Here is a 12,133-nt window from a genome sequence, read left to right as displayed (position 1 = left end):
GTGGCTTACGAAAGTTCGTAACGCCAGAGAGACGTAAGACGTCTTTTTAGACGTGAAGCGTCATTGAAATCGGATCATAGACGTGACGCTCCGACCAATATTGTGACGCCAAGTAGGACGCCTTTGGAGAGCGGAGCGTCTTCCAGGCGCGAAGCGTCATCAAGACGTCAGCAGACAAGTAAGCGAGAGACGTCAGCCAGGACGCTTGGCGAACGGGAAGAGCGTCATACAAGCGGGAACGCGTCCTTCTAATTTTCAAGAGAAGCCTGAGCTTGTGGCGCCTTCCAAGACTATTAAAGCGGGAAAGAGGATTATCATTCCCTTAGCCCCTCTCCTATTAGGAGTTTTGTCTCCTCCAGAAGAGGAACGTACGGAAAGGAGAGCGGAGACTCATGTAGATCCCGAGTTTGGAAGAAAAACTCGGATGATGAATATCAGGGAAGAGAAGGACTGTCTAACTATAAGGTTTTGACTACCTTGCTTCTTGAGGAGTATGGAGACGAGTTGACTCCTGCCGCTCCTCCTTCTCCGCGCTCTCTCTTTTCAAGTGCTTAAGACGAAGAAAAACCTTCGTCTTTTCTCAAAATGAAGCCCACCATTTCGATGAAGAGGGCCTTACAATCCTTAGACTCATGGATGAAGTCTAAGAAAGACTTAGTGAGAACAGTCTTCTGCATGCCTCCAGCAAGATTAGCTGGGAAAAGAGGCATTTTATACATTTAACTTACCTGTCAGATATATACTTAGCTATTTGACTCCGTCGTCCGACAGAAATTCGAATTTCGCGCACACGCTACCTGTAGGTCAGGTGATCTACTTACCTGCCGCTGGGTGGCGAGGAGGAATAGGAACCATCCCCATGTTCTATCATATTTTTTCTGTCGGCCATACTGGCAACATCGTTGTGGGTATCTCCGGCTGGATTCGTATTTTGCATCGCAATTGATCTTCGTTTGGACTTCTCGGTGACGTATTTGCATTGATTGTACTGGCATACGCGATTGTGGACCGTTTTTGGAATTTGATTTGGATTGTTCAACATGAGTCTGATTCTGGAAATGTGGTGAGAATGTGTGTGAATGCGGGTTGTAAAGTTAGGATGCCGAAGGCATCAATTGATCCTCATACTATTTGCAGGAAATGCAGGATGTATGAATGTTCTTTTGGTAATACTTGTAATGAATGCAAGGATTTGAGTGAGGAAGAATGGAAATCTCTAACCTCATACGTGAAGAAGTTAGAAAGAACAGGGTGAGGAGGTCTTCTTCCAAACCTTTATCTAGTTCTAGCGGGGTTATTAGTAATAATATACCCTCTTCTCCTTTTACTGCCCCATCTAATGTACCTGCTCCTTTATTAGACACACAGAATTCGGCATCTGAGATAGCGATCTTAAAGCCGCTCTTCGGAAAATGGAAACCAAAATGGCGGCCTATGAAGGTAAGCAGTGTAATTATAGTGCTGTGGATAGTGATATAAGTGTCCCCAGTGCAGTGGAGGGGGCGTCTGATTGTCTTCACAACGCTCCCAGGCCTAGACCTCTTTCAAGCTCCCAAGCCCAGAGGAGAAGGAATGTCGAAAGCCGTAAGGAGGTTGTGGAGGATCCCCAACAGTCAGACGTCCCTTCGGCATTTTCTGTATCGCCACAGAATGCCAGAGAACGTTACAGAAAAAGCGTTCTGCGTGAGTGTTTCTCCTCCTCGGAGAATTCCTCACCTAAAAGAGGGTGGAGATCGGCGGATCTTTCTCGCCCCCTTAAGAGACGTTTGGATGAACCCAGGATTACTTCTAGTCCTGAGCGTTTTCAAGAGGAGGACCATCCAGTAATTAAACAACCGAGGGTAGACAATAATGAAGAGACTAAAAGAATCCTTCGCACTATGCAGATTCCATCACTTCTCTTGTGGGAGTTCTGTATAAAGACCTCCCAGAAGGAAAGACGATTTCCTGCCTATTAAGAAGTCTAGGCTATCGAGGGTTCAGACTCGCCATAGTATTTTGTCTTCCTCTGATTTGGAATCGGATTCATCAGCCTTGCATAGGCCGAGCAGGATCCGTTCTGTCAAACGCAAGCACGAGACGCCAGACAAGAGAGTCGAGTTTGCGAGACGTGAAACGTCAGCCAGGCGCGAGCGTCAAGATAGGCGCGTCATGCCATCCAGAAGCAGGACACCTCCCAGGAACGAGGATCCAGGCAAGAGCGAGGTGCGAGGCAAGAGCCAGGACGCTTCGAGGCGCGAGACGTCAACAAGAAGCAGGACGCCTCTCAGGAAAGAGTCGTCAGACAAGCGCGAGGACGCTCCTAAGCGGTTGACACCAGCAAGAAGCATGGACGCCTCCCACGGGAGGCGGCTTCTCCTGATAGAGAATCGGTCAGGAAAGAGCGATCTCCTTCTAACCTGGAACTGGAAGAGATTTCTGAGGAAGAAGTTTCAACTAACGAGGGACTTTCCAATTATAAAGTTTTAGCCCTCGTTACTTCTAGAGGAGTTTGCGGATTCTCTTAGTCCTGCAGCTCCTCCTTCCTTCGCCGGATCTCTGTTTTCGAGCACAAAAACCCCGAAATCCTCGGCTTTCTTAAAGATGAAACCGGCGATCTCAATGAAGAAAGCCCTCCAGTCTTTAGATTCGTGGCTTTTATCTACAAAAAAGGTAACTTTGAGAACGGTTTATTGCTCTCCTTCCCCTCCAAAAACTAAACTGACGGGGAAAAGAGGCATTTGGTATAAGACAGAAGAGGCGATGGGATTGATGCTCCCTTCGTCGGCAGATTCAGATTTCTCGAGTCTTGTAGAGTCTGTGAGAAGACAGTCTCTCAATTCAGCAAAGGCGTCCTGGAGTATGTCGGAGTTAGATCAGCACCTTAAGGGAATTTTTCACGTCTTAGAGGTATTCAACTTCTTGGATTGGTCTCTTGGGGTGCTGGCTAAGAAGACGAGTGAGCAGATTTTCTAGATCCAGAAACTTTGCACAGTGTCCTATCTTGCATGGATAAGGCTGTGCACAAGATGGTTCTGGTGAGTTGGCGCTCTTTTTGGATCTGGGATGTTGAAGAAAAGATCTATTTACAGTTCCTTCCTAACGAAAGGAGTTTCTCCTTCTCAGAGGTCCGCTTTATTATTCGCACCTCGGTCAGAACATCTGTTTCCTTCATCTTTAGTGAAGGATGTTGCGAGATCCTTGTCGGAAAAGGCTACGAAGGACCTTCTTGTACAATCTACAAAGAAAAGTAGACCTGCAGTTAAGACTCAGAAGAAGGTGGCTCGGACTCCAGTGGTGCCCTTTCGTGGAGCCCTTCAACTCGATCAACTTCGGAGAGAAGACCCTTCGACAAACGAGGGAGGTCTTCCTTCCGCTCTTTTAAAAAGAGCAAATAGCAGCCATGTCCTCCAAGCACAGGTAGGGGCCAGACTTCAATACTTTCTGGATGCCTGGTCCGTAAGAGAAGCAGATCCCTGGACTCTGTCTGTCCTACAGAAGGGGTACATCATTCCCTTCGTAGACAGACCTCCTTTGGCAACATCTCCAAAGGATTTGTCGACGAGTTACAAGGACCCATGGACTGAACGAGGACTCTTCCTAGACAAGTGGTGTCGATGAGGGACAAGAATGCTATAGAGCTAGTGCAAGATCCTCCTCGGCCCCGGGGGTTTTACAACCGCCTTTTCTTGGTTCCAAAGGCTTCGGGGGGATGGAGACCCGTCCTAGATGTAAGCGTCCTGAACAGGTACGTGGAGAAAAGAAGTTCTCCATGGAGACTTCAGCTTCAGTTCTGTCTTCCCTACTCAGGGAGATTGGATGGTATCCCTGGACCTTCGGATGCTTACTTTCATGTTCCGATTCACCCATCGTCAAGAAAAATATCTAAGATTTTGTTGTTCAAGGACAAATCTTCCAATTCAGGGCCTTGTGCTTCGGCCTATCGACCGCCCCTCAGGTATTTACGTATCTGATGCGGAACGTGGCCAAATGGCTTCATTTAGAAGGGATACGCCATCTCAATGTATCTCGACGATTGGCTAATCCGGGCCAAGTCAGAGAGAAACGGGTTGTTTGGAGGACCTACAGTCTACTTTGAACCTAGCAAAGACGTTAGGATTACTCGTGAACCTCGAGAAATCGCAGATGATCCCCAGTCAGAACTTAGTCTATTTGGGGATTCGGATGGATTCTCGGGGTTTCGGGCTTTTCCGTCCCAGGAAAGGATTGCTCGGGGATTACAAAAAATCTCGAGCTTCCTAGAGAAAGAACGGAGTTCTGGTGAGGGAGTGGTTTAAGTCTTCTGGGAACCCTTTCCTCACTAGAACAGTTCATTTCGCTAGGAAAGGGACTCACCTTCGCCCTCTTCAATTCTTCTTAAGAAGAATTTGGAGTTGGAAGAACGGACAGCTTTCGGACACTTTCAGTATTCCTCTGGAAGTAAAGAATCATCTGAAGTGGTGGATTTTTCCCTTAGAAAAGAACGAGGGCTTGTCTCTAGAAGTTCGGAACCAAACCAAATAATCTTGTTCTTCAGACGCTTCAGAGAAGGGATGGGGAGCGACTCTAGGGACAAAAGAAATATCAGGCCAATGGAGGAAGGATCAGCTAGACTGGCATATAAACTCCAAAGAACTTTATGCCGTTCTTCTAGCTCTAAAGCCTTTGAGACACAGGTGTTAGGTCAAGTGGTACAGGTCAACTCGGACAACACCACAGCGTTGGCCTATATCAAGAAACAAGGGGGAACTCACTCTCTTTCTCTGTTCCATATAACAAAAGAGCTGTTGTATTGGCAAAAGAAAAGAAAGTGACTCTTATCACAAGATTCGTGAAAGGAGAGAAGAACATCAGAGCAGACAGGCTAAAGCAGGTTAAAACCAAGTTCTCCCCACAGAATGGACCCTTCACATTCAGGTGTGTCAAGCTCTGTCCCGGTCCCTCGTGGGGCAGTCCACATATAGACCTATTCGCCACCTACCTATCCAGAAGGATAGAGAACTTTTGCTCATTAGTGGAAGACACCGAGAGCGATAGCGGTGGACGCCATGCTACTGGACTGGTCAGGCCTAGATGCCTACGCATTCCCCCCCTTCAAAATGTTAGGAGTGGTGTTAAGAAGTTTGCGGCATCAAGAGGGACAAGACTAACACTCATCGCTCCCTTTTGGCCGTCTCAAGATTGGTTCACAGAGGTACAGGAATGGACAGTCGACTTCCCAAGATCTCTTCCACACAGGAGAGATCTTCTCAAACAACCCCATTTCGAGAGGTACCATCAAAACCTCCCGCTCTCGCTCTGACTGCCTTTCGACTAGCGAAAGACTTGTCAGAGCGAGAGGCTTTTCAAGCAAAGCTTTCAAAAGCAATTGCTAGGGCCCAGGAGATCTTCAACTATTCGGGTCTACCAATCAAAATGGGATGTATTTAGAAGATGGTGTAGAAGAATAAACTGTCCCTCTTCCGATACCTCTGTGACCAACATAGCTGATTTCTTGATTTTCCTTAGGGAAGAATCAAAATTATCAGTTTCTACCGTTAAAGGTTATCGAAGTATGCTTTCGGCCGTATTTCGAAACAGAGGTTTGAGAATTGCAGAAGATAAAGACCTCCACGATATTATTAGATCTGAAACCTCAAAAAACCTTTTCTCCTCGCACTCCAAACTGGAACCTAGATGTAGTTTTGAGATTTCTATCATCTAGTAGATTTGAACCTCCTCTCAACCGCGTCGTTTAGAGATCTAACGAGAAAAATGTATTTTCTTGTTGTCGTTAGCGACTGCGAAGAGTAATTAGTGAAATACACGCTCTAGATTCTCGAGTAGGATTTAAGAGCGATGCGGCAATTTGTTCTTTCCAGACTCTGTTTCTGGCTAAGAACGAGAACCCCTCTAAACCCTGGCCAAAGAGTTTTGAAGTTAAAGGACTTTCAAATCTAGTAGGAGAGGAATTAGAAAGATCTTTTATGTCCGGTTAGAGCTTTGAAGTTCTATTTAAAGAAGAAGAATGAACTAAACGGATGTAAACAAAGCCTGTGGTGCGCAGTTAGGGATCCTAGTAGACCATGTCAAAAAATGCATTAGCATTCTTTGTGAGGAGCATTATTACGGATGCTCATAATGACTGCACTGAAGACATCTTTCAGGACCTCTTCCGAGTGAAGGCTTCAATGAGGTTAGAGCGGTAGCCACCTTTCAATTAGCATTTCAGAAGAACATGTCTTTAAAAGACATTGTGGATGCGACTTACTGGAGGTGTAATTCAGTGTTCGCATCGCACATATCTCAAGGACGTTAAAGTAACATATGAAAAGTGTTTCTCTCTGGGTCCTTTTGTATCAGCCGATACGTGCTGGGGCTGGGAGCACATAACGATCCTTAGAAAAAATTTGTATTTGTTCAAAATTTTGATAGTACATAGATCTACCTTGTGAGACGATTGTTGTTGGTTTTTTTCTGCTGATTAGTATGCTTGCTGGCGTACGGACCGTCCGAGCTTGGATCAGTGGGGGAATCAAGAGACTCTTACTGAATAGATTGTACAAACATTTTTTTTTTTAATTTTATTTTTATTTTTGTACTTTACTGTACGAATGTTTGTGTTTCGAGTTTGTGGTCGTTTGCAAGAGGTTAGGGGATAACTTCTTGCAATCTTAGAACTAACATGGATAGGTTGAGGTGATCGGGATCGATGTTGTGCTCCTTGTATAAGGTCTTGTCAAGTAAGTGGATAAGCACCCATTGACGTAGTCCTTCCAGGATCTACCAAGTAAGCGGGTAAGACCCCTTTGGCAGAACCACAAGAACTCTTAGCCATAGATCAATATCTCGCTGAGGCTCTTGAGACTGTCTAGACTCCTGGATTGTATTCATGAAGTCTTCAGTCTAAACAGGTAGGAACCAAGGTTTATTTATTTATTACTACAACGATAGTTGTGATTCCTGTTGATTCTATATTTAGCTGTCTCTTTCCCACCTCCAATGGTGTGGGATCAGCTAAGTATATATCTGACAGGTAAGTTAAATGTATAAAAATGATATTGTTATGATACAATAAAGTTTTATACATACTTACCTGGCAGATATATACAAAATTATACCCACCCTACCTCCCCTCAGGAGACAGGCGGTATAGAAAAAATATGATAGAACATGGGGATGGTTCCTAGTCCCTGCCACCCAGCGGCAGTTAAGAGATCACCTGACCTACAGGTAGCGTGTGCGCGAAATTCGAATTTCTGTCGGACGACGGAGTCAAATAGCTAAGTATATATCTGCCAGGTAAGTATGTATAAAACTTTATTGTATCATAACAATATCATTTTGGTATCAGACGGGAGAGAATATGGGTATTGCTCTCCCTTCTACATCGGAAGCAGATTTTTCGACCTTAGTTGACGCTTCACGTCGACAAGGTCTCAATTCGGCACGAATTACGTGGGGAATTTCTGAACTGGACCATCTCCTCAAGGGACTCTTTCATGTATTGGAAGTCTTCAACTTCTTAGATTGGTCCCTTGGGGTGATGTCCAAGAAAGCCCATGATTCGGAAGGAATCGAACCTGAAGCCCTGTTATGCATATTGTCTTGTATTGACAAAGCGGTACAGGATGGCTCTTTTGAAATCTCATCATTATTTGGAGCAGGTCTTCTAAAGAAGAGGACTGTATATGGGGCCTTCTTAACCAAGGCAGTCTCAACACGCTCAGAGGGCAGCTCTACTGTATTCGCCTCTATCTGACTTTTTGTTCCCTTCTCAGTAGTGAAGGACATTGCGCATTCTTTAACTGAGAAGGCGACTCAGGATCTTCTGACGCAGTCAGCAAGAAAGAAGAAACCTGTTTCTGCATCGGACAAGAAAGGACCTAGTACATCGGTTCAGTCCCTTTCGAGGTGGTGGGCGACCTCCAGACCTCCCTCAAGAAGGAAGGCTCCGGAGAAGAGAGGTAGGTCTGCCTTTCGTCCCTTTAAAAAGGGAAAATGAAGATTCTCTCCTCCAAGCACCAGTAGGTGCCAGGCTCCTGGGATTTGTGGAAGCCTGGACACTGATAAACGCAGACGCGTCTTCATTGGCTATCATAAGGAAGGATATCGTATCCCTTTCCTGAACACTCCTCCCCTACGTCAATACCAAGGGAACTATCAGCCAAGTACAAGGATCCTGTGCTGAGGGATACTCTTCGATCGATGGTGGAACAAATGTGGGACAAGAGAGCGATAGAACTAGTACTGGATCAAAACTCCCCGGGGTTTTACAATCGCCTTTTTCTGGTTGCGAAAGCCTCGGGAGGCTGGAGACCAGTACTGGACGTCAGCTCTCTGAACAAATTTGTTCAGAAGGAGAAGTTCTCCATGGAGACTTCTGCTTCAGTCCTAGCGTCATTACGACAAGGAGATTGGATGGTGTCTCTAGATCTCCAGGACGCCTACTTTCACGTCCCGATCCACCCTTCATCGAAGAAGTACCTCCGTTTCATGACGGGGGGAAGGATCTTTCAGTTCAGAGCCTTGTGTTTCGGCCTGTCCACAGCTCCTCAGGTCTTCACAAGCCTGATGAAGAATGTGGCGAGGTTTCTTCACCTCAAAGGAGTAAATATCTCTCTGTATCTGGAACGACTGGCTCATCAGGGCCAGATCAGAGAGACAGTGCTTGGGAGGACCTATAGTTAACGCTAGATTTGATCAAAGCGTTGGGATTGCTCGTGAACCTCGAGAAGTCTCAGCTGATCCCCAGACAGGACCTAGTCTATCTGGGGATTCGGATGGATTCTCGGGGTTTTCGAGTATTTCCTTCGCAAGAGAGAATCGCAAAAGGTTTGCGGATAGTCTCTCTCTTCTTACTGGGAAGGAACATACGTCGGCGAGGGAATGGTTGAGCCTTCTAGGGACCCTTTCCTCGCTAGAACAGTTTCTTCCCACTAGGAAGACTGCATTTACGTCCGCTTCAATTCTTCCTCAAGAAGTCTTGGAGCTGGAAAACCGGACAGCTTTCGGACGTTTTTCCCATTCCAGTGGAGATAAAATCGCACCTGGAGTGGTGGTTGCCCCCATCTGCAAGAGAACAAAGGGATCTCTCTAAAAACACAGAACCCAGACCTAGTTGTACTCCGACGCATCTTTTGGAGAAAGGTTGGGGAGCGACATTAGGCTCAAGAGGTGTCAGGCACCTGGGAACCAGCACAGGTGACTTGGCACATAAACTGCAAAGAGCTCTTCGCCGTGCATCTGGCTTTGAAGAGTCTAGAACCTCTGGTGTCGAACAAAGTAGTGCAAGTAAACGTGGACAACACCACCGCACTTGCCTACATTCGGAAACAGGGGGGGACTCACTCCTCGTTCCTTTACGAACTGACGAGAGACCTATTGCTTTGGACGTCCCACAGGAACATCTCCCTGCTGACAAGGTTCGTTACAGGGAGTAAAGAATGTGAGGGCGGACAGACTCAGCAGGAGGAACCAGGTCCTTCATACAGAGTGGACCCTACACGAGGAAGTGTGTCTCGATCTCTGGTCTCTGTGGGGTGGGGGGACTCCTCATGTGGATCTCTTCGCAACATTCATTTCCAAAAGGCTGCCAGTCTTTTGCTCGGTCGTGGAAGATCCAAGAGCACTTATGGTAGACGCCTTCCTGCTAAATTGGTCTCGAGTAGACGTATATGCTTTTCCCCCATTCAAAATCCTGGGATAGTAATGAAAAAGTTTGTGGCGTCAAAGGAGACGAGGATGACGTTAATAGCCCCCTTTTGGCCGGCCCAGGATTGGTTCACGGAGGTGGTAGAGTGGATCGTAGACTTTCCAAGATCCCTACCAAGAAGGACAGATCTTCTCAGACCAAACCACACTTCAAGAGGTACCATCAAAACCTCCACCCCGCTCTCGCTCTGACTGCCTTTCGACTATCGAAAGACTTGTCAGAGCGAGAGGCTTTTCTCGCGAAGTGGCAAGCGCGATAGCGAGAGCAGCAGAACCTCCACTACGAAAGTATACCAATCGAAGTGGAGGTGTTTAGTTAGAAGGTGTAGATCCAAGAAGTTGTCCTCCTCCACTACCTCTATAGCGGAAATTGCTGACTTCCTGCTATTCCTGAGAGAAAAATCTCATCTAGCCGTATCCACAATAAAAGGATACAGAAGTATGCTCTCGGCTGTATTCAGGAATAGAGGATTGGATCTGGCAGATAATAAAGATCTCCACGATCTCATAAGGTCTTTTGAGACTTCAAAGTCGAAGGAACCAGTACTCCGAACTGGAACCTAGACGTAGTCCTCAAGTTTCTGTCATCGGAAAGATTCGAACCTCCTCATCTGGCATCGTTTAGAGACATCACCAGAAAATGCCTATTCCTATTATCTTTAGCTACGGCAAAGAGAATTAGTGAATTACATGCTCTGCAGGATAAAGTCGGATTCAAGGGAGACTCAGCGTATTTGCTCGTTTAAGACCCTGTTTTAGCTAAAAACGAGAATCCCACGAATCCCTGGCCTAAGTCATTCGAAGTCAAAGGCATGTCCAGTCTCGTAGGCAGAGAAGCAGAGAGGTCTCTATGCCCTGTTAGAGCTCTGAAGTTCTACCTTCAGAGAAAGCATCAGATGGGAGGCTCTAGACAAGGTCTTTTGGTTGCGCGGTAAAAGACCCCACAAGACTGATGTCCAAGAATGCGCTGGCATTCTTTGTGAGAAACGTCATTACAGACGCTCATAAGGTCTGTCCTGACGAACACAGTTACAACTGTTGAGAGTTAAAGCTCATGAAGTAGAGGCTGTAGCGACGTCTCTCTCGTTTCATAAGAATATGTCGCTTAAAAAACATCATAGATACGACATTTTGGAGATGCAACTCAGTATTTGCATCTCATTACTTGAAAGACGTTCGTTGACATATGAGAAGTGTTTTTCTCTAGGTCCTTTCGTATCGGCGGATACGATTCTGGGTACGGGAGCCGACACCAATCCTTAAATGTATATACTTTTCTTCTTTTTGGATATGGTCTGGAGTCTCTTCGAACAATGGAGGACTTGGTTTGCAGCGAGCGGCCGTCTATGTTGTCAGATAAGAGAATCTTGTCATATCCAATTAGATGAGTATAAATTTTTTTTTTTTTTTGGAAATATGTATGTGTGCAATAGTGGTTTTTGAGTTACGGTTGTTGTGACGAGTTCGGGATAACTCGGAACAATCCTTAGTTCTAACATATGGTTAGGATCAGGTGGTCGGATTGTTTGGTGCTCCTTCATAAGGTGTATTGTCATATAAGTGGGATCAGCACCCATTGACAAAGTCCTTTTAGGCTCTGCCGAGTAAGCGGATAAGACCCCATCGGCAGACCCACAAGAACTCTTGGCCATAGATCATATATCTCGCTAAAGTTTCTTGAGGTGATGCAGACTACTGGGCAAACACCCACGAAGTCTACCACCTATCAGGTAGGAACCAAGGTTTTATTTATACCTACAACATATGTTGTTTACCTGTCTATTCCATATAGTAGCTGTCTCTTACCCTCCACCGAAGGGTGCCAATCAGCTATGTATATATCTGACAGGTAAGTGGATTGTATGAAAATGATATTGTTAGTTATACAATAAAGTTTCATACCATTACGTTACCTGGCAGAATATATCAATTAAAGGCCCACCCAGCCTCCCCGCAGGAGACAGGTGGAAGAGAGAAAATATGATAGAAAACGGGGATGGTTCCTAGTCCTGCCGCCCAGGGCAGGCAGGTAGATCACCTGACCTACAGGTAGCGTGTGCGCGAAATTCGAATTTCTGTCGGGGACGACGGAGTCTTAGCTATGTATATATCTGCCAGGTAAGTATGTATGAAACTTTATTGTATAATAACAATATCATTTTTAAGAGTCATATTTCTACTGCCAGATCAGCGTTGTAGGCATCGTAACCCTGGAACATGCGTTGTAAACCTGAACATAATTTCTGATAAATATAATTGAAAAGTGTTGTAACCTTGGAACGTTTGTAAGCCGAACCCGCCATAAGCTGGGACGACTGCCTGTATTCATGTTATTTTGTGACTTTTTTTTTTTTTTTTTTTTTTTTTTTTTTTTGTTTTTTTTTTTTTTTTTTTTTTTTTTTTTTTTTTTTTTTTTTTTTTTTTTTTCATAAAAAATGTACAGGTAGCCCACGGTTAATGG

The 12,133-nt window shown here is 45.4% G+C and overlaps 1 protein-coding gene across 1 annotated transcript in view; it reads left to right on the top strand.

Annotated features, from left to right (window-relative positions):
• LOC135216733 (small ribosomal subunit protein uS10m-like) overlaps nt 1–12,133 on the top strand; it is a 74,240-nt gene that overhangs the window by 19,285 nt on the left and 42,822 nt on the right. The window lies entirely within an intron of this gene.

This window comes from Macrobrachium nipponense, chromosome 6 (assembly GCF_015104395.2).
Source record: "Macrobrachium nipponense isolate FS-2020 chromosome 6, ASM1510439v2, whole genome shotgun sequence".
Classification (NCBI taxonomy): domain Eukaryota; kingdom Metazoa; phylum Arthropoda; class Malacostraca; order Decapoda; family Palaemonidae; genus Macrobrachium; species Macrobrachium nipponense.
Note: the sequence above shows the minus strand (reverse complement) of the source record. Positions and strands in the feature narration are given on the sequence as shown.